This window comes from Molossus molossus, unplaced genomic scaffold (assembly GCF_014108415.1).
Source record: "Molossus molossus isolate mMolMol1 unplaced genomic scaffold, mMolMol1.p scaffold_m16_p_1, whole genome shotgun sequence".
In the NCBI taxonomy this organism is placed as follows: Eukaryota; Metazoa; Chordata; class Mammalia; order Chiroptera; family Molossidae; genus Molossus; species Molossus molossus.
Window position 1 is genome coordinate 126,585,849 of NW_023425344.1, and position 18,572 is coordinate 126,604,420.

The following is an 18,572-nucleotide window of genomic DNA, read 5'->3' on the forward strand; positions in this document are numbered from 1 at the left end:
GTGTTTTTGTATTTTGCTAATGAAAGTGATGATTGGTGCTTTCAAAAACTTTCCTGAATACCACAGCATTTTATAACAGAACTGTAGAGAAATAACTCTGGGAGAGTTTTTCTTTCCAGATTTATTGAAGTGTAATTGACAAATAAAATAGTAAGATACTTAAAGTGTGCAGTGTGATGATTTGATATACTACATATAAAGATTTGATTAACTTTCCCCATTAAGTTAATAAACACATCTGTCACCTCACATACTTACCGTGTTTTTTTTATTTATTTTTTGGTGAGACTATTTCAGTGCGCTCTCTCTCTCTCTCTCTCTCTCTTTTTTGGTACGTGCTCCTAGTGGGAACCGAACCCGGGACTCTCTGGTCCGCAGGCTGATGGTCCAACCGCTGAGCCAAACTGGCCAGGGCTCAGTTCTCTCTTTTCTGGGGGAGTTATAGACAAATCTTAGTCTCTTTGATATGTGAGATTTTAGTCAGAAGCAGAAGAGTTTTTGGTCTTGTGAAAGTGGGTACTTTTAGCTCAGTCTTTAGTTTTGGTGCCATTAAGCTTTTTTGGGTCAGGACTGATGATTGAAAGCTTTTACACAAGAGGTGCTGTATCAGGGCTTTGTTTATTTGTCTATCAGGTTGGGAAGTTGTTAAGACAGTACCTTTATAGGATACCTATTATGTTTTTTTAGTCCTAATTCATTAAGGGGTTTTGGAGAGGTAGGAAGATAACCTAGAAACAATGATGTCAGGAAACAGTAGTGGTAATCTTACCTGGTTCTAGATTACATTTATGGGGCATTTTGTGTATCAGGTCAAAAGTGCTAGATACAGTGCTTATTGTATATACTTCAATTCTCTGGAGTGGTGGTGATGGTGTCCCACGTTTTTAGGTGAGAACACTTGCGCTAAAGAGGATAAGAAAGTTGCAAAAGGATAAGATACATCTGATGCTTGGCTTTCTCTGACTGCAGAGCCTGCCTGCACGGTGACCACCACACCATGACACACTGGTGTGGCTTGTGTGTTAGAGTGTTGCAGTTCCACAAGAATGAGTGCCCATAGGAGAAAACAGGTTCTGTTCTAACTTGTACTTGCTGGAGTGGCTTGTGGATTTAGGGAAGAAGTGCACCTTTGGAATGACCAAGTTGATGAGGGTGAACGAGGCTGGGCTAGCTCTTGAAGACTTTTGCTACTCAGGTGTGGTCTGGGACCAGCAGCATTGGCATTACTTGGAAACTTATTAGAAATACAGAATGATGGACTCCATCCCAGACCCTATATTAGAATTCGTGTTTTAACCAGATCCCTAAATGGTACCAGAGCAGCTGCTCTCAACCCTGATTACAAATAGAAACATTTGAAAGCTTTTCTAAAAATGGATGCCCAGTCTCCTCACAAAGCAAGGGAATTAGATCTCTGAGTAGGGGCTGGATATTGGTATTTCTACACAGCTTCTCAGTGGTTCCCTGTACAGTCAGGGTGGAGAATCCCTGGTCTCCAGCAACCTCTAGACCAGTGGTTCTCAACCTGTGGGTCGCGACCCCTTTAGGGGGGGGGTCAAATGACTCTTTCACAGGGGTCGTCTAAGACCATCAGAAAACACATATTTCTGATGGCAATTCATAACAGTAGCAAAATTACAGTTATGAAGTAGCAACAAAAATAATTTTATGGTTGGGGTCACCACAACATGAGGAACTATATTAAAGGGTATTAGGAAGGTTGAGAACCACTGCTGTAGACCCTTTGAGGTCATTGGGACCTTGCTCCTCTTTTTTTTAGCTGTACACAGAAATTTCCTGAATACAAGTTGAGAACATCAGCCAGTATGCTCAGTGGCTGGTCACTAATGTGGTAATGGGTCAGTCTGTACATTTTTATTTCTGACTTTTGAAGTCAGTTTTCCTGCCTGTTAATTTTGAATTTTATTTGTGGAAACAATTGACAACAGCTGTATTTGGTTTTTCTTAGGTTTTATCTGTTAACTTAATGACATCCAATTTGAGTTTAATGACCATTCTCCTAACAAATATGTTAAGAGGTCCAGGAGAGGCAGTAAAAAGAGTAGTGGTATGGTAATGGGGGGGAGGTTAAGAAGAGCAAAATACATGAGTGATGGAGTGAGTCAGGTGATAGCCTTTGGATGCCTGTGACATAGAGAAACAGGAAAACTAAAGTCTTTGAGGTAGAGCAGGGAGGGCTTGTGAACAGTGGAGTAAATAATTACTCCTCTTGCTAGAGTTTCTTCAGCTTGTTTGTGGATATATATCCTTGTGTTGAGGAAATAGCACTGTAAGAGAAGACTGTGGGCACTGTAAAGGGAAGCCTGTGGGGGATCCCTTTTACACATTGTTTGATTCACTTTCTCTGAACATTGTCCTTAAGCAATTTCCACCCCCACACGAGACCACTAAGGGCCACCTGGCTTATGCTGGCAAATATGTGCTCCTGGTCTGAGGCCGCTTGAACCTGAACGTGGGTCAGTTTTATTGTCTTCAACACAGCATTATCATTTTTGCTTTTCCTGTCAACATCCTTATACATTCTATATATTACTAAAAGTAGGAAAAAGGGGACAGATAACCAGGCTGCCATTCTTTGCACTGTCAGCCTGGGCTCAGGTTGGCACTCCTATGCAGGCCTTTCCGTTTCTCCTTCCCAGTGCTCCCTCTGTGCTTTGTGCAGATGAGGGCCCTGCACATGCTTTCAGTGTTTGTGCCGAAACTGGCAAGAGGCAATGAAAACAGGAAATCACTTCCACAAGGATGCTTTCAGACCTACGAAGTGTAGTTCTTGCTAATAATATTTAAAACATTGTTTTCAAATATACTGTAGCCATAAGAACTTACAACTAATGAATTTTATAGACCTGTTAGACATGCCCATGTAAGAATTTTTTCTTTTTTTTTTTTAACCTTTTTTTTTTATCCTCACCCGAGGACATTTTTCCATTTTTTTGTTCAGATAGAGCGGGAGGGAGAGAGAGAGAGAGATACATGGACGTGAAAGTGACACATCGAGTGGCTGCCACCTGCATGACCCAACCAGGGCTGGGGACAAACTGCAGCCGAGGTACATGCCCTTAGCGGGAATCAAACCTGGGTCTCTCTGGACCGCAGGCCGATGCTCTAACTGCTGAGCCAAACTGGCCAGGGCAGAATTTTCTTTCTTAATCAGCAGTTTCAAATAGCACATAACTGCCCAGCCGGTGTGGCTCAGTGGTTGAGTGTCGACCCATGCACCAAGAGGTCACCAGTTTGATTTCCTTCCAGTCAGGGCACATGCCCAGGTTGTGGGCCAAATCCCCAGTGAGGGACATGCAAGAGGCAGCCAGTTGATGTTCTCTGTCACCAATGTTTCTGTCTCTCCCCCTCTCCCTTCCTCTCTCTATAAATTCAATAAAAATTTTTTTTTCAAATAGCACACAACCGTAAGTTGATTAGTAAAATTGTTGCTTGAAAATTAATGTATGTGTAGGTATTTATAGACCACCGGAAACTTAATAGCTTACATCAACAACTATTTAATGATCTCTCATGATTTTGTGGTTCAAGAATTTGGGCAAGGCTCAGTTGGGTGACTCTTCTGCTCCACTTGGGGTTACTGGGGGATATTCAGATGGAAGATGACATGCTCTGAAAGGTCCTAGATGGGGCCTCTGACATGTCTGGTGCTTGGTGGGGGTGGCTAGAAACCTGAGGTCAGCTGGCACTGTTGACAATAAGTACCTGCACATGGTGTCACCAGCATGGAAACCAGCACAGTGTCATTATCTCTGTCTTCTATGTGCCAAACCAGTCACTGAGTGACCCAGGTTATGGGGGAAGGGACAGCAACTTCAGTTCTCAATGCAAGGAGTGTCAAAAATCTTGTGGCCACCTTTATTCTGCCATTGGTATGTGTGCATGCATGTGTGTTCATTGCATGTAGCATCAAACATTTAGTTTTTTTATTGTTTTTTTTTTTAATCCTCACCCGAGGACACTCTTCCATCTTTTGCACAGATAGAGTGGGAGGAAGAGAGAGAGAGAGAGAGAAACATCGACGTGAAAGGGACACATCGAGTGGCTGCCACCTGCACGACCAACCAGGGCCGGGGACAAACTGCAACCGAGGTACATGCCCTTAGCGGGAACCGAACCCGGGTCTCTCTGGACCGCAGGCCGACGCTCTACCGCTGAGCCAAACTGGCCAGGGCAGTTTTTTTATTGTTTTGTGTCATGTTTTAATATTGTTCTTTTCTTGATCTGGGCATGGGTAATAAAATGTATATTCTGAACTTTTGAAGCTGTCAAACCTAAGAAGTAGTTTGCATTCATAATTCACAAGTCCAGAGATCTGACAGCTTTCTCAGACTATAGAGTCCAGAGAGATAATGATAATAACACCTTAGGTTTATGTGGCATTTTCTTCTCAGAAGTTCAAAGTTGCTGTGCCACTCATGATCCCTTTATTGGAATGTCCTGTGAAGTAAATTAGCCATAGTACCCCTGAATTTATACACACAAGGAAATGAGGTAATCAGTCTGTTAATGAATAGTGTTTAGAAGGCTGTTCTTATGATCTGTGTACTGATCAGAACATGAGTTCTTAGGTAGGATTCTGAAAAATGATGGAGATTGACTTTTATACATCTGGTTATATTTTAAATTATATGATATTTGCCAAAGAAGTGTCATGTTTAAAGAACAGTTACTTTCTAATGTGAGTTCTTTTTTGTTTTTTTTGGTAGATGCTTATAGGTATTGCATCATAGGGATACTTCACTGTAATGGATTAAATTTTACATGTCCAGCAGAGACAGACAGTGGAAAGGGTACAGGTTTATGTGGCTGCCCCTGTAGTGAGTGTATGGCATGGACTGTGGTATCATTCCTCAGTACCCCCATGTGGAGCATCCCCTTGTGGTCTTGTTTATATCCATTCAGTCCTGCTTAAAATGAGATACTTTACATGTCACTGAGAGGTATCAGGTTTGGGAATGAACAGCTCTTCTACCCTACTTTGTTATGGCTGTCTCCTGGTTCACAAACATCTATCCAATGAGAAATGACCCACCCTATGCATTTCCTACGGCTTTCATCATGGATGCTCCGGGATAGAGACGTACATGGTTCTGCATAGCTTCCCAAGTCACTTTCAATTTTATCAGCCTGAAAATGGACCCAGCCAGCCTTTTCCCATTGATGTCCCACCACGTCTTTTCACTCTCTGCCCTATATCATGACAGAACTGATCCCAACGTCATGCCGAGTTTTCCGGTTCCCTTCACTGTATACATGTTGTGTCCTCTCACCTGGAATTCTTTCCCTTGTTTTCTGTCTCTCACCTTAGTTTTTCAAGTCTTTCCTCTGTACTGCTGCCAGAGCTATGGTTTTATTTTTCCTCAGAAAGCTTAAGAGGCTCCCTGTTGTCACCAAGACAGTTGTGTGTGCATGATCATTCCAGCAGCCATTCCCACAAGAAACCCACAGTGCCCTCCGCCTTACACTGCTGACAACTGTAGCTTGACACTCTGGTTTTACTGTGCTGAGATGTCCCATGAAGATTATGGGTGGATATGCAAGTTCCAGGTGGTGGATGACTTGTCCATAAAATGGATGAAAGAAGATGAAATGTATCCTTTTTGTAAAAACTGTGTCCTTGAAAATTGCAGGGCAACTATAAGTAAGAAATATAATTAAGAAATACTCCCCTGGCTCTAGCGCCAATAGTTAAAAAGTCTTTTTTATAATTAAGCCCGAATGAATATTAAGGTTTTATTTGGCATTCATTGGTTGTACTCTAAGGAGTGGATCTGTGAAAGTTGATCATGAAAGAACAGGTGCTGCTATATTAATGGGAATATTTTTTAATTGAGCGAGGAAGGAGAACTGGAGGTTGGCAATATTCATCTTTCCTTGCCTTCCTTCTAAGAACTCAGTAGGCCCTTTGGACTCTTTTCTGTCATCACTAGTTTTCTCACTCTCAGTGTCAGGCAAAACAAGAGACTCATGCAGAGCATGTGAGTGCAAATGCACCTTGCCCAGAGGTTGAACCAGTTCTGGAAGTGTCTGGGGAGGTTCAAGGAAGTTGGATGACGCTGGGAAAGTGGGCAGCATAGGAAGAATTCCATGTAGAGCCCAAGGACAGCAACTCAGAGTGTGCAAGCCCTGGAGTCAGATGAGGTGACCTAAGGAGGTGCTGGAGGGTGGTGGTCACTGACAGGTGGAAACTTGTGCAGTCCTGTCTCTTGCTGCCACACCTCAGCACATGTCCTTCATTCTTGTCTATAACCCAGAAAGAGAAGCAGTTCTTTTGAAGAACTTATCCTTTTAGTCAGAGCCAGCATTGGCTTAACCCACAGCTTCCTGAGGAATAGAGCCAGCCCAGTTCCTGGCTGTTGGCTGTGCAGAGGCCTGTCTGTACTGAGGGTGCTGGGCTGCCCTCATCACTTACTGCTCCCAGGGCTGTGTGCTATTGCTGGCACAGGCTCCATGTCTTGAGAGCTTTGCAAGCCTTGGTTTGGTGGTTGCCAGCAGCACAGTGGAGCATTTACTTAGATTGTGAAGACTCAGGCAAGCTGTTTCTGCCCGTGACTTGTCAGGGTTGCCCAGTCTTAGCGTACGGTAATCTGAATTGGCTGGTGGCCTCCAGTGTGGCTGCTGCTTTGGTATGATTTCTGTCCCTCTCACTCAGAGTAGCATAGAATATCATAAAATGATAATGTCTGGTCAGCTTTAGGAGGTAGGAGTTGTATTTTGTGTTGCCTAACTGAATAAAGATGAAGCATGTGAAAATAGTGAAGTTCTCATTTGTCTTTGTTTCTTCAGTGGAATTATTTTAAAATTTTAAGATGACTTCAAATTACAACCAAAGAGGGTACATATGTGTGGGTGTGTCCGTGTGCACTCCATTTGAATGCATGTGTACCCATGTATGTGTGCATGTGGGAGGCTGAGATGGAAGGGATTGTTACTGAACTGTGTGAGTTTTCCAGTGAAAGACTTGAAATTTATTTTACAGTCATAGGCTGTCTTTGCTGTCTTTCAAATAATAAATAATTCTCTTATGTAATTCTGTGGGTAAAAGAAATTCAGTCAGTTTTTGTAAGGCTCAGCAAATCTTTAAAATCCATTTATATTGGATACACTGCTGGAATATTTAGAAAAAAATTACAGTATAACTTTCCATATTTTTTATTTTTTTGGGATTAACTCAGTTACCACTCGATTTTTCCCGATTCATTTTAAAGAGGACAGTCACCCCCCCACCCCTTCACCCTGCCCATTTCTGGTATTCCAACTTCTCTTGCAGGGGTGCTGGCTATGAGAGAAGCAAGTGTCTGATGGGGGCATTGAAACCAGGGTAATGAAGAGCTCACTAACCATATCACAGGGAGGGCACAGCCTCTAAGTTTTTATTGTCTGTCACTTTCAGTAATCTATCATGGGTGTGCTATGCTATTGCCAGTGAAATTATTTTATTGTCTTTTCTCCCCTTTGTTTATGCAGCAGCATTATTACTGTGCATGCCCCCTTGGGGATCTGATTGATTGGTAAATTCGTGCCACCAGGGGAAGTAGAAGACAATGTGCAAGTGTATTATATTTAAACAGGTACAGTCTATGGTTTACTTTATTGGATTTTTGTCCTCTGAATGAGAACACCACAAGAAATCCTATTACAGTCTAGAAACTGCTTGCTCAGACCAGATTACAGCCTTTAGAGTATGTTGCTTGAAAGTACCTTTAATAAATGAGACAATTTCCAGTTTCATCAATAATTAATCAAGAAAATGACAAGTTTTATCCCAACCCAAAGGTGCAGTAGTTCAGATAATGCGCTCCAGCAGATGAAATCTCTTTGTAGTTCTAGAGTCAGCAAGCTGGAGATGATGATTCTTCCAGAGACCCTGATTTGAGCGAGCCTAATAAACATTTTCTTGAAAAAATGTCAAGCATTAATTGTTTATAATAAAATAAATACAGTCATTCTTATTACAGGAAATTTGGAATGTACGGATGATGATTTTATAGAAGTCACTCATCTTGCCACCCATAGTAATATAAAATTTGAGTATTTCTTTTCATTCTTTTTTTCTGTATGTTTGTGTGCCTGTAAAATACTTTTAAAAATAGTTGAAATCATGATGTATATACAATTGGTCCTACTTACTGTACTTAACATATTTGTATTTTTCATGTTATTTATTTATCTAACAATTTGCCTATTATTCGAAATTTAGTTTGTTTCCCCATTTAAAAATTTTTTTATTTAAAAATACTGTGATAATCTTAGTGCATAAAGTTTGGTCTACAGTTTGGGTTATTTATTTAAGTTAAATGTATAATTATTAGGTGGAGAGTCATGAACATTTTTAAGGCTTTCAGTTTATGCATTTTGCCAGTTTACTTTCCAGAAAAGTTGCACCAGTGTATACCTGGCTAGGTTTGGAGATTGCTCCCTGTTTCTTCCATGGAGACCTCCTGGGTCAGTGGGTGACAATGCTGCTGCTGATTTGCAGCTGTGCATCCCTGGGCCCAGGAATGAGGTTTCGAGCTGCATTTTGATCATATTAGCTGGACTGTATAATACCAACTTCTCCTTGAAGATCAAATGAGAAATGTAGATGTAAAGGGCCTGACCTAGAGCTTGGTCCAAGGTAGGCAGTTGATGCATGGTAGTTCTGGTAATTATGTTCCTGGTTTACATTTTTCCATGTTAATGGGGCAGAGGGATGGATTGGGAAATGAAAGGTGACTACATCAACTTGTTCTACACATTCAGGGAGACACTCGTGCTTCAAGGAACTGAGATTCTATATAAAATAGTTTGAAAACCAATGTTTAATACTCAGACCCCCTTCCCCCCAGAAGCTTTGGTGGAATGGAATTCAAAGGTTTCCTTGTGTCTAGATAATTTCTCATTTGTTCACATGGCTGCTGTGTCTTACAAGACTCTTGGATGAGTGTGGCCTGTTGTGCTTAGTCACTGCTTGTCAGCTGTGGCCCCCGACCCTACCCCCGCTCCGTGCTTTGTGTGTGGGATGACATTTTTCACAACTGGATTATGAGTGAAGGTTACCTCTGTTATGCTTTAAGATAAATTTCATTTGCCTCTTTGGTCTTCAAGGATTTGTTTTCAATTTAAACGTGATACAAAAATGCTGAGTATCTGCAGCAACGTTTATCCAAATGCTTAAGTGCTCTCCAACTTCTTTTAGACCAGATGTAAAGTACATCTCTTAGCAGATTCCTTGACAGTTCTTATTTGGCGACTCACCTTCTCACTGAGGTGATAATTTCATCTGATTATCTGATCCAACATTTTGTCTTTTGTTCAGAGCCTGCCATTTTGGAATCATTGTTATTTTGTTTTCCTTTTCTTTTGAGGGTGTCAGGTTCCCCCTTTGTATGTGAAGAATATGCCCTTGTTACCTGTTGTGCTTGGATTAATCTGTACTTGTTCAGTTCAGTACTGTTCATATGAACTGTGTTTTATCTTTGTATTCTTAAAGTGAATGTTAGATTTTTGTCTCTGAGGATTAAGGAAAGATGTGAAAGACCCCGAAGCTTTTTTGATTTCTTGACTCTGATCTGGATGTGGTGCTAATTTTTTAATTAATTGCTTTAGGCAACTTTTAAAAAGATTTTCAACTGTATATTATTTTTGGTGTTTTATATGCCTGAAATAATGATGTGTATTAGTCGCTTTTTCTTTGAAGTCTTAATGACATTTTAGGACTTTTATAAATAAATGTGTATGTGCATATTGGAAAACAAATATATATAGGACACTAAAACTCATTTTCAATTTTAAGAAATGTTTATAGTAAGCGAAGAGTGTCCGAAATGGATAAATTTTAAGTGGATCTTTAGAGCATGTTATGAAAATAGAAACGTTAATTGGGTCAGTGTGTGGATCTCATATGCTGGTTCCTGTCATATGTTGGCAGGTAAGCTTCATTCCTTTCTACTCCCCAGATGTAATGAGATACCTCTGACTATAGTAGCTACTTCTAATTGCCATTTATAAAATGTTATTCAGTCCTCCCAGGTAGCATTAGTGTTTGCAGTACTTTTTGAAATGGAATGTCAAAAGACTTCTACTATTCCCTGATAAGCCTTTCTGAGGCTCATACTACCGGAAATCTTGTATTTTAACATCCAATAGGACGCTATTTATTTATTTGGGCTAGTCCAGCATCAAATTCTGTGCTATAACTTTTAGTCTATGTTTTGGGTCAAACCTTTGGCCAGAACTCAGAATGATTGGTGGAAAAAGTCATTTGTATTATCTGTAGCTCTGTAGGAGTATATATTTTAAAGTGGAAAATCAAGGAAATAAGGAGAAAACTATTAAAATCATGAATTTTGATTTCTGGGGTTTTAAAAGCATAACTACATGGTACTTGTGCAAGTTTTTGCAAATTGTGGTCTTTTGAGATTTTGAAAACCATTCATTGTGTTTAAATAAAAATGAACGCTAACATCCCAGATAGCTTTGCTATGTGGACTGAAAGATTAACAACATTTCTGTGAAGCACTAGCAATTAATTTTTCTCGTCAGAGTCCTTAGAACTCTTTATCTAGTATTGAGCAGTTTAATGTTTGTCCTGATAAAATGAATTTAAATAAATTCCAGTATCTACTTTAACCATTTCCAGCAGTTCTAAGGCAGTGAAGAAACTTAGCTGGTGATTAGATTTCTTCAACTTTTTAAAGAGGGCATTAAGAGAAAATTGGGAGGAATGAATACCACTAGCAAAACTACTATTGTAATATATTTAAGAGAGTTTTGGATGAGACAAATCAAGACAGGAAGAAAGGAGGGAAGAAAAATCTTTAAAAAGATATATTTGAAAAATATTTGACTTGCTTATTATCCAGATCTTCATTGGATAAAGTAAAGCATTCGGAATCTGCAGAGTCCTCTCACTCCTACCATCTCATAGGGGCTGGAGTTTTCTTTTTCTAATTTTTATATCTTGCTATTTATATTGTATAACGTAGATTACTCTTAACTTTTTAGAATACTTCAAATCGGGTGAAAACTTGGGCAGTTTCAAAAACACTTAAGATTCACATGTTATATATTATATATGTGTATATATATATATATATATATATATAGAGAGAGAGAGAGAGAGAGAGAGAGAGAGAGAATGCTTCCTAATAGTTATAAGAATGCAGTAAATGATTTGGGAAATGTACTAAACCAATATTAGTATTTGTTTTAGACTTAGGGGATATGGCAAGTCCTTTTGTTTCTTCCTAAAGTTTTTATAATATGATTGGTGATGTTTTTGTGATAAATTAAAACCATGTAATTAATTGCTTGTATTTTAAATGTGTTAGAGGACTTATTATAGTCTGAAATTATAACATACACCCCGAGGCAGTTATTCTAAATGAAAATTGAAATCAGTCAGAAATACTTATAAATTCAAATAAATGTATTTTTAGAATACTTAGAAACCAATTTCTGTATGAAAGTTGCATAATTTAATCTGTTATACTCCCAAATTGATGCTTTTTTAGAACCTGTTGTCCTTTAGATTAAAATAAATTTGACTTAATTTAACCAGATCTTACATTTTACACTCTGACAAAGGTGGTATTTAAAAAAATATTTTAAACTAAGGTATAAATGCTCACTGTAAGTCCCTCTTGGAGTAAAAGCTGACATATAGGTGAAAAATAAGTTAACCTTTGGGTAAAGGTAACAGCATTTATGTGTAGGGAAAGTAATTCCTAGTATTACAGGTCTTCTGATCAGTCAGAAGTGGAGTGGTCGGTGCTTGTGCTTGTGTTTTGATGTCATTGCGAGAATTGCAATGATAAAGAACAGATGTGCCCTGGCCGGTTTGGCTCAGCGGTTAGAGCGTCGGCCTGCGGTCTGGAGAGACCCGTGTTCGGTTCCCGCTAAGGGCACGTACCTCGGTTGCAGTTTGTCCCCGGCCCTGGTTGGTCGTGCGGGTGGCAGCCACTCGATGTGTCCCTTCACATCGATGTTTCTCTCCTCTCTCTCTGTTCCTCTCTCTTCCTTCCACTCTACCTGAACAAAAAATGGAAAAATGTCCTCAGGTGAGGATAAAAAAAAAAAAAAGAACAGATGTGGAGCTGATATTAACATTTTGAGATTATGAAAGATGGAGAGTTCCTTAATGAAGATTTTTCTATGTGCCCTAGGGTTGGTAGAGCACATCTGTGTCCTCCTTCAAGATTCCATAGGTAGTCTTTCTAAAACTTGAATCCAGCACTTTGTGGAAGAGGCTGGGTGCTGCCTTTGATCTTCTACAATGTCTCAGAAGCCTTGATGAGTATAAGTGCAGCTCTTCTCACACTGCTTGATCAAAATTTGTTTGGGTTACACAGTCCTTAAATCAGGCCTTCATAATTTGTCGGTGACTTCTTCGCTATGATGCAGTTGGGTCCAGAAGCTAGTCAGGATGATGATGATGATGATTAAAAAAAAAAAAAATCCTCACCTGAGGATAATTTTACATTTATTTTCAGAAAGAGTGGGGGTAGGGGGAGAGAGAGAAACGTTGATGTTCGAAAGACACATTGTTTGGTTGCTTCCTGCATGACCTTGACCAGGGGCCAAGGACTGAATCACAACTGAGGCACATGCCCTTGACCAGAATCAAACCCGTGACTCTGGTCTGTAGGCTGATACTCTAACTGCTGAGCCAAACTGGCCAGGGATAGTAGGATTATATTGGAAGGAAACTTTATATGGTAATAGTTGAGTGAAGGTGCATTATCTTACTCTGTTCTCATTACAAGTTAAATATATCTGGAACTTATAGCAACTCTGTCACAATTTCTTGGTAGATGCCAGATTTAGGTATCACCTTTTAGAGTGCTAAAGCAATGTGAGGAGAAAATTTCATTAATTATACAGTTTTGTTTTTCTAAAAAGTTCAAAACATTGCACTGCTATCTTGTGATTGCACAGACCATACAGTTCAGTTCCAGATTATCTAGTGTAGCTCAGTGTTCTCCAATTGGTTCAGGTGTTGACATGACTTCTTTACAGGTCAGGGGTGATATTTTGTGTCTTTTACACTACATATAGGATGTATGGTGCTGAGCAATTGAAATCGAAATTGTTAATTTTTGTTCTACTCTCCTCCCCTTTCATTCCCCAACTTTTCCCCTCAGAAGCCCTTTTTTATTTAAGAACAAATAATTGGAGTTTAATGTCTCATAGGAAAAGGCATGGTATATTTAGATAATCACATTAAACTTTGTTTTACCATTCTATTTCAGTCATACAACACTGTTCCTAAAAAGAGTCAGACTCTTGGTTTTATAATATTTTTCTGGTTAATTTTCCATTTGAATCCAGTATTAGCTGTGAAAGAAAGCTGAAATCTGGTGGGGCTCTTTATTCTGCTCTTTTTTTCTCCCAAATGTGGCAACATCCAGAAACCAATAAAAAAGAATGGGAAGTGACTGAGGAGCCAACCAGAAATACCAATTTCCCTCTAGAAGTATCTGAGCTCCTCCAAGGACTGTGGTCCTCGGTGGGAGGGGCAAGTAAGATACCACTGCTGCCTTCTGCACAGGCTGTCTTTGCTACCTGACTAGCAACCTCTGTAGTTTTGCAGGCTCTCAGAAATGTTGGTGTCGCCCAGATTCCTTGATTTGCACACATGTGAGCCTCTACACATGGCACTCGGGCTGGCTAGGTGGGGAGGGGGTGCTCCAGTCCCCAAAGGTGAAAGCTTTGTTTGGATATTGAGCTGGAACTGATAAACCTGGAATGGGGGAGTGATCTGCCCCAAGTTCAAGTAGAGTGAGTGCATAGTAACTGGAAATACATCCTTTCGAGTATAGGAAATTCCAAGTTGTTTTAATGTTTCCCCTCACAGCTGTGTGAAATATCTTGCAGTTTAGCCTTCATATTGGGTTTCAGCTTCTTTTTATATGTGGCATGGGGAATGTTAGTTTTCAGTATTTCCTTATTACAGTGTATTATATGTCACATCTACTTTGATTATTGTTCTTTGTTAGTTTACAAGTCATGTTTAACCCAGAGAAACAAAACAGAAAAATAACAGCAATTTGGAATTGCAGCTCTTGCCTTTTCATTTTACTTTTTTTTTTAATGTTTTTTATTGATTTTTTTTTTAGAGAAGAAGGGAGAGGGAGAGAGAAAGAGAGAAAAATGGATGAGAGAAAGAAGTATCAACATCGATTGGCAGCCTCCTGCACATTCACTTCTGTGGATCGAGCGAACCCTCAACCCAGGCATGTGTCCTGACTGGGAATAGAACCTGCGACCTCTTGGTGCATAGGTCGACGCTCAGCCACTGAGCCACACCATCCAGGTGTACCCTTTTTACATTAAAAATACAGCTCCTGTTAGAACTGTGGCAGGAGAAGGGACATAGCATAGGCATGAGACTAAAGAAGACTACATTCCTATTTAGCAGTGGTTTTTATTAATGAATCACTGTAGAGTTTTAACAGCAGGATTTCCTCCTATTGTGATTCTCTGTGATCTCCAAGAAATAATTCCTTAGGATAGTACTTATATGACGTCTTTCTAATTATAGGCTTGTAATAATTAGATGTTTACCCCCAGAAAACATTACCTTAAAATTCATTAACAGTGCAAAGGAAGTGCTTGTGCTCCTTATTATGTAATTGTAACTTTATAGTCTACATCATTCCAAATTGTTTTGAGAGGGCTATTGAGCTAAATCCCTAAGAGTTCCATCATAAACTAATACTTGGACTTAAACAGAGAATACTTTCAAAGCACCTAACAAATTATACCTGTACTTCCATTGTTGAAAGGCATCCATGTCTGGTGGAAGAAATGGGAAACCAGGAAAGGAATTGGTGATTGGCTTTTGAGGTTCAGTTAGGTCAAGGGTAAAATAAATACCTTTTAAAGTATGTAATAGCAAATTTAAAACCATTCATATAAAAGATGCCAAATATAAGTAACTTCAAGGTGTTTCCATGGGGATTACCAACAGGTGTAAAGGCAGCATCTTCTGTGGAAAAAAAGATGATGGAGAGAAAGAAGAAAGAGAAGCAGGACAGAGTGATGGGGAATGTTGATTTCACATGTCACTCAGTGGCATTAATGTCATTGTTCATGTCTAAGCATCTAGATCCTCATCTGGAATGGATCCAAAGAAGACAGGGACCACAGAGCAATTTGCCTGTTTGCAGGAACATTTTTTTTTGGAATGGGTGCATCTTCCCTAAGGTGCAAAGTGAGAGAGCTGTGTTGGTTCTTTTCATGCATGAACCTCCTCTGGGTAGTTTGCATTATATGTGATTGAAATGTTACAGCAGATGAGTGTCTCTTGCTGCTTGCTTGCAGTGTTTATACCTCACTTCAAGCCAGTGAGTTTCTTGCAGAAAATTCAGAAACTAATGATATCTGTATCGTTGTTTTATGTTTTTGGATAATGAGTATAACTTTTACATATTGATGCTGATTGAGTAATATACTGTGTGTGCTGTAGGATGCTAGATTTTTCCAAGTCAGAATCTGATGACTATATTTTTTAATTAGCTGTGGCTTGGCATTTCTTTGTGAACAAAAATGCTGGTCTACCTCACTAGATGGGTGAAATGGAGATGCTTTTTTTTTTAAAGATGCGCTAACTAAACTGCACTAGTTCTTAAAAATTTTTTTCTTTCTTTTTTTTTTACTTTATTGTTGAATGTATTACAGATGTCCCCCCCCCCCCTTTTTTCCCCATTGACCCCTTCCTCCCCCATCCCCCTCCCTCCTGCCTTCCCCACACTATTGTCTGTGTCCACTGGTTATGCATATATGCATAGAAATTCTTTGGTTTATCATCCTGCCCTCCCTCCCTCCTTCCCTTTGAGATTTGCCAGTCTGACAACCAATTTGTACTTCTTAATTTCTTCATCATTTTCACCCATCCTCCCAGCCCGCCCGCCCAATCTGGCAAGCAACAAAAAATTCTCTGTATCTATGAGTCTGTTTCTGTTCTGCCTGCTCATTTTGTTTGTAGATTCAATTGTTGATAGATATGTATTAATTGCCATTTTATTGTTCATATTTTTGTTTTCCTTCAAGAAGACCCTTCAATATTTCATATAATTCTGGTTTCGTGGTGATGAACTCCTTTACTTTTTCTTGTCTGGGATCTTTATATGGCTGTTGATTCTAAATGACAGCTTTGCAGGATAGAGTAATCTTGGTTGTAGGTCATTGCTTTCCATCACTTTGATTATCTGGCCTGCAAAGTTTCTTTTGAGAAATCAGCTGAAAGTCTTGTGGGAGCTCCTTTGTAGGCTATGAACTGCTTTTAAGATTCTCTTGCTGCTTTTAAGATTCTCTCTTTGTCTTTGACCTTTGGCATTTTGATGATGATGTGTTTTGGTGTGGACCTCTTTGGGTTCATCTTGTTTGGGATTCTCTGTGATTGATGGACTTCTGTGTCTTTTTCCTTTACCAAGTTAGGGAAGTTCTCTGTCATTATTTTTCAAATAGGTTTTCAATTTCTTGCTCTCTTCTCCCCGTACCAGTTTCAATGTGGCGCTTCTGAATGATGGTTGTTCTGTAGTTTCATTGTAATTTTGATGTGGTTGTGGACAGAGGCGAGTACCACATTTACCTACATCACCCTCTTGACTGGAACTTCCATAAAAATTCAAATTTTTTTTCATTATTGATTTTAGAGAGAAAGGAAGGAAGAGAGAGAGAGAAAGATAGAAATATTGATGAATGGGAACCTCGATTGGCCTCCTCCTGCATGCCCCCCACTGGGGATCAGGCCCACAACCTAGGCATGTGCCCTGACTGGGAATCGAACCGGTGACCGTGGTGCATGGGTTGGTGCTCAACCACTGAGCCACCCCGGCTGGGCTAAAAACTTTTAAACAGGAAGCTCTTCATTAAAAATATGATTTGTCATTTACATAATTTCAGCATACATACAATTTCTGATATGATTTGTATATACAATTCAGAGTAATAAGGGACCTAAGAAGTTGCTTCTAAATGTGTAGACCTTCGGAACAGTGCAGACAGATTTTCTTCACCATATATTTACCTGGGGATAATGCCTGGAGTGCTACACTTAGCATCATTTAAAGCAGCCAATTCTAAGGGTTTATAGTTCTTACTGGAAGATGCTCTGTTGATCTAAGGCTTGCTACATTTTTACCAATTCATGTTGTTTGCCATTTAACAACACAGACCCATTGTCTTCCCATTCATTTAGGATACTCAGTCCTTGAAGGTAAGAACCCAAGATGAGGTTGAGGCAGCACAGTGATATTGAACCAGCTGCTGGTCGACTATCCTTGGCCCAAAGGGCTTAAAATTAAACCGACTTCCTTGGCTGGTTTGGCTCAGCGGTTAGTGTTGGCCTGAGGACCAATGAGTCTCAGGTTCAATTCCTGTCAAGGGCACGTACCTCAGTTGTGGTTCAGTCCCCAGCCCTGGTCAGGTTGTGTGGGAGGCAGCCAGTTGATATGTCTCTCTCCCATCAGTGTTTTTCTCTCTCTCCCACTCTATCTGAAGATGAATGGAAAAATATCCTTGGGTGAAGATTAAAAAATAAATAAATAGAATTAAATTAAACAGACTGAGAATCAGACCTAGAGATCACCTGGTCCTCCCCCGCTAAGTTCCCTGCTCATGTACAGGTGAGCACCTTGAAATGCTGCTGGCTTCAATGTATTGCCCAAAGCCACACACATTGGCTCTGAGTTTAGTGAGTTTTGTTTTAGCTCTGGTTCAATGATGAAAAGGTACTTAGATCTCTAGAAGTTGCTAGCTTATGCTTTTGAGTATGGTTTTGACCAGGTTGAACACACAACGCTATTTACTCTTCATTCACAGTTTCACCACCTAAAAAGTAGTAGTAACTTAGGAAATTGTAAAAATACTTTGCTGACATTTGACAATTATATTATCAAAAACGGGGCTAGTTTCATGAGCCAGGCTGTAATGAATCAAGGATAGGTAACAGTGTCCCTTGCTTTTTGCTAATGTTCCTATTCCTCACTGGAATCTGCTTCTCCTCCCCTACTTCCTGCCTTCCCCTCCCTCAGCTTGATAAGATGAAGAAGGAATAAGCTTTGGAGGCATGTAGACCTGGAACCATTTCTTGCCTCTGGAGCCTTGGGCAAGTTACTCAACCACTGAATTGCAGGTTTTTGTTTGTTTGTTTGTTTTTAAGGGCATGCCACTACTTACCTCTGAAGGATATTGGAGAGTGAAGCTCAAACTCAGAGTTGGCATACAGTGGTAGCCTAGCAAAAGTTTGTCACATCCTTGGTAGAGGCAGTGTCTTAATTTTCTGATCTCCTATTCTCATTATCACTCCTTGGGGAATCAGTCATTAGTTGATTAACAAATGAGCATCACTCACTGTTTCCTGGTTCTGTCAGTGTGAAGATGCCCCCTCAGAGCCCCCAGTCCAGTGAGAAACAGTGGCAGCAAAAGTGGAAATGGGGTAGGGGACACAAACAAGTATGCATTATGTCCTAGGGACACACGAAATGCTTTCTGAACTCTGGCCTGGCTGATGGCAGGTAATAGCCAATCCAGAAAAGTTGACATTGGAGGTGCATTTGGGT

General features: G+C 39.9%; 1 protein-coding gene across 8 annotated transcripts in view; it reads left to right on the forward strand.

Moving 5' to 3' along the window:
- The window catches only part of PARD3 (par-3 family cell polarity regulator), an 823,714-nt gene that overhangs the window by 21,031 nt on the left and 784,111 nt on the right, over positions 1 to 18,572 (forward strand). The gene's annotated exons all lie outside the window — the stretch shown is intronic.